Source organism: Micromys minutus (assembly GCF_963924665.1).
Source record: "Micromys minutus genome assembly, chromosome: 9".
Lineage (NCBI taxonomy): Eukaryota > Metazoa > Chordata > Mammalia > Rodentia > Muridae > Micromys > Micromys minutus.
Window position 1 is genome coordinate 3,495,001 of NC_137978.1, and position 12,720 is coordinate 3,507,720.

The window sequence follows — 12,720 nt, forward strand, 5'->3', positions numbered from 1 at the left end:
GGTTAGGGTTAGGGTTATGGGGTTAAGGTTAGGGTTAGGGTTAAGGTTAGGTTTAGGGTTAGGGTTAGGGTTAGGGTTAGGTTTAGTTTAAGGTTAGGGTTAGGTTTAGGGTTAGGGTTAGGGTTATGGGTTTAAGGTTAGGGTTAGGGTTAGGTTTAGGGTAAAAGTTAGGGGGTTAGTGTTAGGGTTTGGGTTAGGGTTTGGGTTAGGGTTAGGGTTAGGTTAGGGTTAGGGTTAGGGTTAGGGTTAGGGGTTAGGGTTAGTGTTAGGGTTAGGGTTATTATTAGGGGGTTAGGTATAAGTTTAGGATTAGTGTTAGGGTTAGAATTAGAAATAGGTTTAGTGTTAGGATTAGGGTCAGGGTTAGGTTTAGGGTTAGGGTTAGGGTTAGGGTTAGATTTAGGGTTAGGTTTAGGTTTAATGTTAGATTTAGGGTTTAGGGTCTACGGTTTATGGTTTAGGATTATTTAAGGTTTAGGGTGGATTAGGTTTAGGGTTTAGAGTTTAGTGTTATGGTTACGGTTAGGGTTAGGGTTAGGGTTAGGGTTAGGATTAGGGTTAAGGTTAGGGTTAGGGTTAGGTTTAGGGTTATTGTTAGGGTTAGGTTAGGGTTACGGTTAGGGTTAGGGTTAGGGTTAGGTTTAGGGTTAGGGTTAGGGTTAGGGTTAGGGTTAGGGTAAGGGTTAGGGGTTAGGGTTAGGGTTAGGGTTAAGATTAGGGTTAGGGTTAAGGTTAGGGTTATGGTTAGGGTTAGGGTTAGGGTTAGGGGTTAGGGTTAGTGTTAGTGTTAGAGGTTAAGGGTTAGGGTTAGGTTTAGGTTTAGGGTTAGGGTTATGGTTATTCTTAGATTTATGGTTTAACATTTAGGGTTTATGGTTTAAGGTTTAGGGTTTAGGATTGTTTAAGTTTTTAGGGCCGTTGCTAGGGCCGTTGTTAGGGCCGTTGCTAGGGTCCTTGTTAGGGCCGTTGCTAGGGCCGTTGCTAGGGCCGTTGCTAGGGCCGTTGCTAGGGCCGTTGTTAGGGCCGTTGCTAGGGCTGTTGTTAGGGCCGTTGCTAGGGCCGTTGCTAGGGCCATTGCTAGGGCGGTTGCTAGGGCCCTTGTTAGGGCCGTTGCTAGGGCCGTTGCTAGGGTCGTTGCTAGGGCCGTTGCTAGGGCCGTTGTTAGGGCCGTTGCTAGGGCCCTTGTTAGGGCCGTTGCTAGGGCTGTTGTTAGGGCCGTTGTTACGGCACTTGTTAGGGCCGTTGCTAGGGCCGATGCTAGGGCCGTTGATAGGGCTGTTTCTAGGGCCGTTGTTAGGGCCGTTGCTAGGGCCGTTTCTAGGGCCGTTGCTAAGGCCGTTGCTAGGGCCGTTGCTAGGGCCGTTGCTAGGGCCGTTGTTAGGGCCGTTGCTAGGGCCGTTGTTAGGGCCCTTGCTAGGGCCGTTGTTAGGGCCGTTGCTAGGGCCGTTGCTAGGGCCGTTTCAAGGGCCGATGTTAGGGCCGTTGCTAGGGCCCTTGTTAGGGCCGTTGCTAGGGCCGTTTTTAGGGCCGTTGCTAGGGCCGTTGTTAGGGCCGTTGCTAGGGTTGTTCCTAGGGCCGTTTCAAGGGCCGTTGTTAGGGCCGTTGTTAGGGCCGTTGGTAGGGCCATTGCTAGGGCCGTTGTTAGGGCCGTTGCTAGGGCCGTTGCTAGGGCGGTTGCAAGGGCCGTTGTTAGGGCCGTTGCTAGGGCGCTGTTAGGGCCGTTGCTAGGGCCGTTGTTAGGGCCGTTGCTAGGGCCGTTGTTAGGTCCGTTGTCAGGGCCGTTGTTTGGGCCATTATCAGGGCCGTTTCTAGGGCCGTTGCTAGGGCCGTTGCTAGGGCCGTTGTTTGGGCCGTTGCTAGGGCCCTTGTTAGGTCCGTGCTAGGGCCCCTGTTAGGGCCGTTGCTAGGGCCCTTGTTAGGGCCGTTGCTAGGGCCGTTGTTAGGGCCGTTGCTAGGGCCGTTGTTAGGGCCGTTGTTAGGGCCGTTGCTAGGGCCGTTGCTAGGGCCCTTGTAAGGGCCGTTGCTAGGGCCGTTGCTAGGGCGGTTGCAAGGGCCGTTGTTAGGGCCGTTGCTAGGGCCCTGTTAGGGCCATTGCTAGGGCCCTTGTTAGGACCGTTGTTAGGGCTCTTGTTAGGGCCGTTGCTAGGACCGTTGCTAGGGCCGTTGTTAGGGCCGTTGTTAGTGCCCTTGTTTGGGCCGTTGCTAGGGCCCTTGTTAGGGCCGTTGCTAGGGCCGTTGCTAGGGCCGTTTCAAAGGCGGTTGTTAGGGCCGTTGCTAGGGCCCTTGTTAGGGCCGTTGCTAGGGCCGTTGTTAGGGCCGTTGCTATGGCCGTTGCTAGGGCCGTTGTTAGGGCCGTTGCTAGGGCCATTGCTAGGGCCCTGGTTAGGGCCATTGCTAGGGCCGTTGCTAGGGCCCTTGTTAGGGCCGTTGCTAGGGCCGTTGCTAGGGCCGTTGCTAGGGCCGTTGCTAGGGCCCTTGTTAGGGCCGTTGCTAGGGCCGTAGCTAGGGCCGTTGCTAGGGCCGTTGCTACGGCCGTTGCTAGGGCCCTTGTTAGGGCTGTTGCTAGGGCCCTTGTTAGGGCCGTTTTTAGGGCCGTTGGTAGGGCCGTTGCTAGGGCCGTTGTTAGGGCCGTTGCTAGGGCCGTTGCTAGGGCCGTTGCAAGGGCTGTTGTTAGGGCCGTTGCTAGGGCCCTTTTTAGGGCCGTTGCTAGGGCCGTTGCTAGGGCCGTTGCTAGGGCCGTTGCTTGGGCCGTTGCTAGGGCCGTTGCTTGGGCCGTTGCTAGGGCCCTTGTTAGGGCCGTTGCTAAGGCCGTTGCTAGGGCCGTTTCTAGGGCCGTTGCTAGGGCCCATGTTAGGGCCGTTGCTAGGGCCGTAGCTAGGGCCGTTGCTAGGGCCGTTGCTAGGGCCATTGCTAGGGCCGTTGATAGAACGGTTCCTATGGCCGTTGTTAAGGCCGTTGCTAGGGCCCTTTCTAGGGCCGTTGTTAGGTCCGTTGCTAAGGCGGTTGTTAGGGCCGTTGCTATGGCCGTTGTTAGGGCCTTTGCTAGGGCCGTTGTTAGGGCCGTTGCTAGGGCCGTTGCTAGGGCCGTTGCTAGGGCCGTTGCTAGGGCCGTTGCTAGGGCCGTTGCTATGGCCGTTGCTAGGGCCGTTGTTAGGGCCGTTGCTAGGGCCGTTGCTAGGGCCGTTGCTAGGGCCGTTGCTATTGCCGTTGCTAGGGCCGTTGTTAGGGCCGTTACTAGGGCCATTGATAAGGCCGTTTCTAGGGCCGTTGTTAGGGCCGTTGATAGGGCGGTTGTTAGGGCCGTTGCTAGGGCCATTGCTTGGGCCGTTGCTAGGGCCCTTGTTAGGGCCGTTGCTAGGGCCGTTGCTAGGGCCGTTTCAAGGACCGTTGTTAGAACCGTTGCTAGGGCCCTTGTTAGGGTCGTTGCTAGGGCCGTTGTTAGGGCCGTTGCTAGGGCCGTTGCTAGGGCCGTTGCTAGGGTTGTTCCTAGGGCCGTTTCAAGGGCCGTTATCAGGGCGGTTGCTAGGGCCCTTGTTAGGGCCGTTGCTAGGGCCCTCGTTAGGGCCGTTGCTAGGGCCGTTGCTAGGGCCGTTGTTAGGGCCGTTGCTAGGGCCGTTGCTAGGGCCGTTGTTAGGGCCGTTGGTAGGACCGTTGCTAGGGCTGTTGTTAGGGCCGTTGCTAGGGCCATTGCTAGGGCCGTTGCTAGGGTTGTTCCTAGGGCCGTTTCAAGGGCCGTTGTTAGGGCCGTTGGTAGGGCCGTTGCTAGGGCCGTTGTTAGGGCCGTTGCTAAGGCCGTTGTTAGGGCCGTTGCTAGGGCCGTTGTTAGGTCCGTTGTCAGGGCCGTTGTTTGGACCGTTGTCAGGGCCGTTTTTAGGGCCGTTGTTAGGGCCGTTGCTAGGGCCGTTGCTAGGGCCGTTGTTAGGGCCCTTGTTAGGGCCGTTGCTAGGGCCCTTGTTAGGGCCTTTGCTAGGGCCCTTGTTTGGGCCGTTGCTAGGGCCCTTGTTAGGGTCGTTGATAGGGCCCTTGTTAGGGCCGTTGCTAGGGCCGTTGCTAGGGCCGTTTCAAAGGCTGTTGTTAGGGCCGTTGCTAGGGCCCTTGTTAGGGCCGTTGCTAGGGCCGTTGTTAGGGCCGTGGCTAGGGCCGTTGCTAGGGCCGTTGCTAGGGTTGTTCCTAGGGCCGTTTCAAGGGCCGTTGTTAGGGCCGTTGCTAGGGCCCTTGTTAGGGCCGTTGCTAGGGCCGTTGTTAGGGCTGTTGCTAAGGCCATTGCTAGGGCCGTTGCTAGGGCCGTTGCTAGGGCCCTTGTTAGGGCTGTTGCTAGGGCCGTAGCGAAGGCCGTTGCTAGGGCCGTTGCTAGGGCCGTTGGTAGGGCCGTTGCTAGGGCCCTTGTTACGGCCGTTGCTAGGGCCGTTGCTAGGGCCGTTGGTAGGGCCGTTGCTAGGGCCGTTGCTAGGGCCTTTGCTAGGGCCGTTGTTAGGGCCATTGTTGGTCCGTTGTTAGGGCCGTTGCTAGGGCCGTTGCTAGGGCCGTTGCTAGGGCCGTTGCTAGGGCCGTTGCAAAGGCCGTTGCTAGGGCCCTTGTTAGGGCCGTTGCTAGGGCCGTTGCTAGGGCCGTTTCAAGGACCGTTGTTAGGGCCGTTGCTAGGGCCCTTGTTAGGGCCGTTGCTAGGGCCGTTGTTAGGGCCGTTGCTAGGGCCGTTGCTAGGGCCCTTGTTAGGACCATTGCTGGGCCCTCGTTAGGGCCGTTGCTAGGGCCGTTGCTAGGGCCGGTGCTAGGGCCGTGGTTAGGGCCGTTGTTAGGGCCGTTGTTAGGGCCGTTGCTAGGGCCCTTGTTAGGGCCGTTGCTAGGGCCGTTGCTAGGGCCGTTCTTAGGGCCTTTGCTAGGGCCGTTGCTAGGGCCGTTGCTAGGGCCGTTCCTAGGGCCGTGGTTAGGGCCGTTGCTAGGGCCCTTGTTAGGGCCTTTGCTAGGGCCGTGGTTAGGGCCTTTGCTAGGGCCGTTCCTAGGGCCGTTGCTAGGGCCGTTGCTAGGGCCGTTGTTAGGGCCATTGCTAGGGCCGTTGCTAGGGCCGTTGTTAGGGCCGTTGTTAGGGCCGTTGCTATAGCCGTTGTTAGGGTTGTTGCTATGGCCGTGGTTTGTGCCGCTGCTAGGGCCGTTGTTAGGGCCGTTGCTAGGGCCGTTGCTAGGGCCCTTGTTATGGCCGTTGCTAGGGCCGTTGCTAGGGCCCTTGTTAGGGCCGTTGCTAGGGGCGTTGCTAGGGCCGTTGCTAGGGCCGTTGCTAGGGCCCTGGTTAGGGCCGTTGCTAGGGCCGTTGTTAGGGCCGTTGCTAGAGCCGTTGTTAGGGTTGTTGCTATGGCCGTGGTTTGTGCCGCTGCTAGGGCCGTTGTTAGGGCCGTTGCTAGGGCCGTTGCTAGGGCCGTTGTTAGGGCCGTTGCTAGGGCCGTTGCTAGGGCCCTTGTTAGGGCCGTTGCTAGGGCCGTTGCTAGGGCCCTTGTTTGGGCCGTTGCTAGGGCCGTTGCTAGGGCCGTTGCTAGGGCCGTTGCTAGGGCCCTGGTTAGGGCCGTTGCTAGGGCCGTAGCTAGGGCTGTTGCTAGGGCCCTTGTTAGGGCCGTTGCTAGGGCCGTAGCTAGGGCCGTTGCTAGGGCCCTTGTTAGGGCCGTTGCTAGGTCCGTTGCTAGGGCCCTTGTTAGCGCCGTTGCTAGGGCCGTTGCTGGGGCCGTTGCTAGGGCCGTTGCTGGGGCCCTTGTTAGGGCCGTGGTTAGGGCCGTTATTAGGGCCGTTGCTAGGGCCGTTGCTAGGGCCGTTGCTAGGGTCGTTGCTAGGGCCGTTGTTAGGGTTGTTCCTAGGGCCGTTTCAAGGACCGTTGTTAGGGCCGTTGCTAGGGCCCTTGTTAGGGCCGTTGCTAAGGCCGTTGCTATGGTCGTTGCTAGGGACCTTGTTAGGGCCATTGCAAGGGCCGTTGCTAGGGCCTTTGGTAGGGCCGTTGCTAGGGCCGTTGCTAGGGCCGTTGCTAGGGCCGTTGTTAGGGCCGTTGCTAGGGCCGTTGCTAGGGCCGTTGCTAGGCTCGTTGTTAGGGCCGTTGGTAGGTCCGTTGGTAGGGCCGTTGCTAGGGCCGTTGTTAGGGCCGTTGCTAGGGCCGTTGCTAGGGCCCTTGTTAGGGCTGTTGCTAGGGCCGTTGCTAGGGCCGTTGATAGGGTCGTTGTTAGGGCCCTTGTTTGGGCCGTTGCTAGGGCCCTTGTTAGGGCCGTTGCTAGGGCCGTTGCTAGGGCCGTTGCTAGGGTTGTTCCTAGGGCCGATTCAAGGGCCGTTCTTAGGGCCGTTGCTAGGGCCCTTGTTAGGGCCGTTGCTAGGGCCGTTGCTAGGGCCGTTGCTAGGGCCGTTGCTAGGGCCGTTGCTAGGGCCGTTTCTAGGACCCTTGTTAGGGCCGTTGCTAGGGCCGTTGCTAGGGCCGTTGCTGCGGCCGTTGCTAGGGCCGTTGCTAGGGCCGTTGCTACGGCCGTTGCTAGGGCCGTTGCTAGGGCCGTTGCTAGGGCCCTTGTTAGGGCCGTTGCTAGGGCCCTTTTAGGGTCGTTGCTAGGGCCCTTGTTAGGGCCGTTGGTAGGGCTGTTGGTAGGGCCGTTGCTAGGGCCGTTGCTAGGGCCGTTGTTAGGGTCGTTGTTAGGGCCCTTGTTAGGGCCGTTGCTAGGGCCGTTGCTAGGGCCGTTTCAAAGGCCGTTGTTAGGGCCGTTGCTAGGGCCCTTGTTAGGGCCGTTGCTAGGGCCGTTGCTAGGGCCGTTTCTAGGGTTGTTCCTAGGGCCGTTTCAAGGGCCGTTCTTAGGGCCGTTGCTAGGGCCCTTGTTAGGGCCGTTGCTAGGGCCGTTGCTAGGGCCGTTGCTAGGGCCGTTGCTAGGGCCGTTGCTAGGGCCGTTTCTAGGACCCTTGTTAGGGCCGTTGCTAGGGCCGTTGCTAGGGCCGTTGCTAGGGCCGTAGCTAGGGCCGTTGCTAGGGCCGTTGCAAGGGCCGTTGCTAGGGCCGTTGCTAGGGCCCTTGTTAGGGCCGTTGCTAGGGCCGTTGCTAGGGCCCTTGTTAGGGCCGTTGCTAGGGCTGTTGCTAAGGCCGTTGCTAGGGTCGTTGCTAGGGACATTGTTAGGGCCGTTGCAAGGGCTGTTGCTAGGGCCGTTGCTAGGGCCGTTGCTAGGGCCGTTGCTAGGGCCCTTGTTAGGGCCGTTGCTAGGGCCGTTGCTAGGGCCGTTGCTAGGGCCGTTGCTAGGGCCATTGTTAGGGCCGTTGCTAGGGCCGTTGCTAGGGCCCTTGTTAGGGCCGTTGCTAGGGCTGTTGCTAAGGCCGTTGCTAGGGTCGTTGCTAGGGACATTGTTAGGGCCGTTGCAAGGGCTGTTGCTAGGGCCGTTGCTAGGGCCGTTGCTAGGGCCGTTGCTAGGGCCCTTGTTAGGGCCGTTGCTAGGGCCGTTGCTAGGGCCGTTGCTAGGGCCGTTGCTAGGGCCATTGTTAGGGCCGTTGCTAGGGCTGTTGCTAAGGCCGTTGCTAGGGTCGTTGCTAGGGACCTTGTTAGGGCCGTTGCAAGGGCCGTTGCTAGGGCCTTTGGTAGGGCCGTTGCTAGGGCCGTTGCTATGGCCGTGGTTAGGGCCGTTGTTTGGGCCGTTGCTAGGGCCGTTACTAGGGCCTTTGTTAGGGCCGTTGCTAGGGCCGTTGCTAGGGCCGTTGCTAGGGCCGTGGTTAAGGCCGTTGTTAGGGCCGTTGCTAGTGCCGTTGCTAGGGCCGTTGTTAGGGCCGTTGTTAGGGCTGTTGCTAGGGCCGTTTCTAGGGCCGTTGCTAGGGCCGTTTCAAAGGCCGTTGTTAGGGCCGTTGCTAGGGCCCTTGTTAGGGCCGTTGCTAGGGCCGTTGCTAGGGCCGTTGCTAGGGTTGTTCCTAGGGCTGTTTCAAGGGCCGTTCTTAGGGCCGTTGCTAGGGCCCTTGTTAGGGCCGTTGCTAGGGCCGTTTCTAGGACCCTTGTTAGGGCCATTGCTAGGGCCGTTGCTAGGGCCGTTGCTACGGCCGTTGCTAGGGCCGTTGCTAGGGCCGTTGCTATGGCCGTTCCTAGGGCCGTTGCTAGGGCCGTAGCTAGGGCCGTTGCTAGGGCCGTTGCTAGGGCCCTTGTTAGGGCCGTTGCTAGGGCCCTTGTTAGGGCCGTTGCTAGGGCCCTTGTTAGGGCCGTTGCTAGGGCCCTTGTTAGGGCCGTTGCTAGGGTGTTGCTAGGGCCGTTGTTACGGCCGTTGTTAGGGCCCTTGTTAGGGCCGTTGGTAGGGCCGTTGGTAGGGCCGTTGCTAGGGCCGTTGCTAGGGCCGTTGTTAGGGTCATTGTTAGGGCCCTTGTTTAGGCCGTTCCTAGGGCCCTTGTTAGGGCCGTTGCTAGGGCCCTTGTTAGGGCCGTTGCTAGGGCCCTTGTTAGGGCCGTTGCTAGGTCCCTTGTTAGGGCCGTTGCTAGGGCCCTTGTTAGGGCCGTTGCTAGGGCCGTTGTTAGGGCCGTTGCTAGGGCCGTTGCTAGGGCCCTTGTTAGGGCCGTGGCTAGGGCCATTGCTAGGGCCGTTCCTAAGGCCATTGCTAGGGCCGTTGCTAGGGCTCTTGTTAGGGCCGTTGCTAGGGCCCTTGTTAGGGCCGTTGCTAGGTCCCTTGTTAGGGCCGTTGCTAGGGCCCTTGTTAGGGCCGTTGCTAGGGCCCTTGTTAGGGCCGTTGCTAGGGCCCTTGTTAGGGCCGTTGCTAGGGCCCTTGTTAGGGCCGTTGCTAGGGCCCTTGCTAGGGCCGTTTTTAGGGCCGTTGCTAGGGCCGTTGTTAGGGCCGTTGGTAGGGCCGTTGGTAGGGCCGTTGCTAGGGCCGTTGCTAGGGCCGTTGTTAGGGCCGTTGTTAGGGCCGTTGGTAGGGCCGTTGCTAGGGCCCTTGTTAGGGCCGTTGCTAAGGCCGTTGCTAGGGTCGTTGCTAGGGCCTTTGGTAGGGCCGTTGCTAGGGCCGTTGCTAGGGCCGTTGCTAGGGCCGTTGTTAGGGCCGTTGCTAGGGCCGTTGCTAGGGCCTTTGCTAGGCTCGTTGTTAGGGCCGTTGGTAGGGCCGTTGATAGGGCCGTTGCTAGGGCCGTTGTTAGGGCCGTTGCTAGGGCCGTTGCTAGGGCCCTTGTTAGGGCTGTTGCTAGGTCCGTTGCTAGGGCCGTTGTTAGGGTCGTTGTTAGGGCCCTTGTTTGGGCCGTTGCTAGGGCCCTTGTTAGGGCCGTTGCTAAGGCCGTTGCTAGGGCCGTTTCAAAGGCCGTTGTTAGGGCCGTTGCTAGGGCCCTTGTTAGGGCCGTTGCTAGGGCCGTTGCTAGGGCCGTTGCTAGGGTTGTTCCTAGGGCCGTTTCAAGGGCCGTTCTTAGGGCCGTTGCTAGGGCCCTTGTTAGGGCCGTTGCTAGGGCCGTTGCTAGGGCCGTTGCTAGGGCCGTTGCTAGGGCCGTTGCTATGGCCGTTGCTAGGGCCGTTGCTAGGGCCGTTGCTAGGGCCGTTGCTAGGGCCCTTGTTAGGGCCGTTGCTAGGGCCCTTGTTAGGGCCGTTGCTAGGGCCCTTGTTAGGGCCGTTGCTAGGGCCCTTGTTAGGGCCGTTGCTAGGGCCGTTGCTAGGGCCCTTGTTAGGGCCGTTGGTAGGGCCGTTGTTAGGGCCGTTGCTAGGGCCGTTGCTAGGGCCGTTGTTAGGGTCGTTGTTAGGGACCTTGTTTAGGCCGTTGCTAGGGCCCTTGTTAGGGCCGTTGCTAGGGCCGTTGCTAGGGCCGTTTCAAAGGCCGTTGTTAGGGCCGTTGCTAGGGCCCTTGTTAGGGCCGTTGCTAGGGCCGTTGCTAGGGCCGTTTCTAGGGCCGTTGCTAGGGCCGTTGTTAGGGCCGTTGCTAGGGCCGTTGCTAGGGCCCTTGTTAGGGCCATGGCTAGGGCCGTTGCTAGGGCCGTTGCTAGGGCCGTTGCTAGGGCCGTTGCTATGGCCCTTGTTAGGGCCGTTGCTAGGGCCCTGGTTTAGGCCGGGGCTAGGGCCCTTTTTAGGGCCGTTGCTAGGGCCGTTGCTAGGGCCCTGGTTAGGGCCGTTGCTAGGGCCCTGGTTAGGGCCGTTGCTAGGGCCCTTGTTAGGGCCGTTGCTAGGGCCCTTGTTAGGGCCGTTGCTAGGGCCCTTGTTAGGGCCATTCCTAGGGCCGATGTTAGGGCCGTTGCTAGGGCCGTTGCTAGGGCCGTTGTTAGGGCCGTTGGTAGGGCCGTTGGTAGGGCCGTTGCTAGGGCCGTTGCTAGGGCCGTTGCTAGGGCCGTTGTTAGGGCCGTTGGTAGGGCCGTTGCTAGGGCCGTTGCTAGGGCCGTTGCTAGGGCCGTTGATAGGGCCGTTACTAGGGCCGTTGATAGGCTCGTTGTTAGGGCCGTTGGTAGGGCCGTTGGTAGGGCCGTTGCTAGGGCCGTTGTTAGGGCCGTTGCTAGGGCCGTTGCTAGGGCCCTTGTTAGGGCTGTTGCTAGGGCCGTTGCTAGGGCCGTTGTTAGGTTCGTTGTTAGGGCCCTTGTTTGGGCCGTTGCTAGGGCCCTTGTTAGGGCCGTTGCTAGGGCCGTTGCTAGGGCCGTTTCAAAGGCCGTTGTTAGGGCCCTTGTTAGGGCCGTTGCTAGGGCCGTTGCTAGGCTCGTTGTTAGGGCCGTTGGTAGTGCCGTTGGTAGGGCCGTTGCTAGGGCCGTTGCTAGGGCCGTTGTTAGGGTCGTTGTTAGGGCCCTTGTTTAGGCCGTTGCTAGGGCCCTTGTTAGGGCCGTTGCTAGGGCCGTTGCTAGGGCCGTTTCAAAGGCCGTTGTTAGGGCCGTTGCTAGGGCCCTTGTTAGGGCCGTTGCTAGAGCCGTTGCTAGGGCCGTTGCTAGGGCCGTTGCTAGGGCCGTTGTTAGGGCCGTTGCTAGGGCCGTTGCTAGGGCCCTTGTTAGGGTTGTGGCTAGGGTCATTGCTAGGGCCGTTGCTAGGGCCGTTGCTAGGGCCGTTGCTAGGGCCGTTGCTAGGGCCGTTGCTAGGGCCGTTGCTAGGGCCGTTGCTAGGGCCGTTGCTAGGGCCGTAGCTAGGGCCGTTGCTAGGGCCGTTGCTAGGGCCGTTGCTATGGCCCTTGTTAGGGCCGTTGCTAGGGCCCTTGTTAGGGCCGTTGATAGGGCCCTTGTTAGGGTCGTTGCTAGGGCCGTAGCTAGGGCCGTTTCTAGAGCCGTTGCTAGGGCCGTTGCTAGGGCCATTGTTAGGGCCGTTGCTAGGGCCCTTGTTAGGGCCGTTGCTAGGGCCCTTGTTAGGGCCGTTGCTAGGGCCCTTGTTAGGGCCGTTGCTAGGGCCCTTGTTAGGGCCGTTGCTAGGGCCGTTGGTAGGGCCGTTGCTAGGGCCGTTGCTAGGGCCGTTGCTAGGGTCGTTGCTAGGGCCGTTGCTAGGGCCCTTGTTAGGGCCGTTGCTAGGGCCCTTGTTAGGGCCGTTGCTAGGCCCCTTGTTAGGGCCGTTGCTAGGGCCGTTGTTACGGCCGTTGTTAGGGCCCTTGTTAGGACCGTTGCTAGGGCCGTTGCTAGGGCCGTTGTTAGGGCCGTTGTTAGGGCCGTTGGTAGGGCCCTTGCTAGGGCCGTTGTTATGGCCGTTGCTAGGGCCGTTGCTAGGGCCCTTGTTAGGGCCGTTGCTAGGGCCGTTGCTAGGGCCGTTTCAAAGGCCGTTGTTAGGGCCGTTGCTAGGGCCCTTGTTAGGGCCGTTGCTAGGGCCGTTGTTAGGGCCGTTGCTAGGGCCGTTGCTAGGGCCGTTGCTAGGGTTGTTCCTAGGGCCGATTCAAGGGCCGTTCTTAGGGCCGTTGCTAGGGCCCTTGTTAGGGCCGTTGCTAGGGCCGTTTCTAGGACCCTTGTTAGGGCCGTTGCTAGGGCCGTTGCTAAGGCCGTTGCTACGGCCGTTGCTAGGGCCGTTGCTAGGGCCGTTGCTATGGCCGTTGCTAGGGCCGTTGCTAGGGCCGTAGCTAGGGTCGTTGCTAGGGCCGTTGCTAGGGCCCTTGTTAGGGCCGTTGCTAGGGCCCTTGTTAGGGCCGTTGCTAGGGCCCTTGTTAGGGCCGTTGCTAGGGCCCTTGTTAGGGCCGTTGCTAGGGTGTGCTAGGGCCGTTGTTACGGCTGTTGTTAGGGCCCTTGTTAGGGCCGTTGGTAGGGCCGTTGGTAGGGCCGTTGCTAGGGCCGTTGCTAGGGCCGTTGTTAGAGTCGTTGTTAGGGCCCTTGTTTAGGCCGTTGCTAGGGCCCTTGTTTGGGCCGTTGCTAGGGCCGTTGCTAAAGCCGTTTCAAAGGCCGTTGTTAGGGCCGTTGCTAGGGCCCTTGTTAGGGCCGTTGCTAGGGCCGTTGCTAGGGCCCTTGTTAGGGCCGTTGCTAGGGCCGTTGTTAGGGCCCTTGTTATGGCCGTTGCTAGGGCCCTTGTTAGGGCCGTTGCTAGGGCCCTTGTTAGGGCCGTTGCTAGGGCCCTTGTTAGGGCCGTTGCTAGGGCCGTTGCTAGGGCCGTTGCTAGGGCCGTTGCTAGGGCCGTTGCTAGGGCCCTTGTTAGGGCCGTTTCTAGGGCCCTTGTTAGGGCCGTTGCTAGGGCCCTTGTTAGGGCCGTTGGTAGGGCCGTTGCTAGGGCCGTTGCTAGGGCCCTTGTTTGGTCCGTTGCTAGGGCCCTTGTTAGGGCCGTTGCTAGGGCCCTTGTTAGGGCCGTTGCTAAGGCCCTTGTTAGGGCCGTTGATAGGGCCCTTGTTAGGGCCGTTG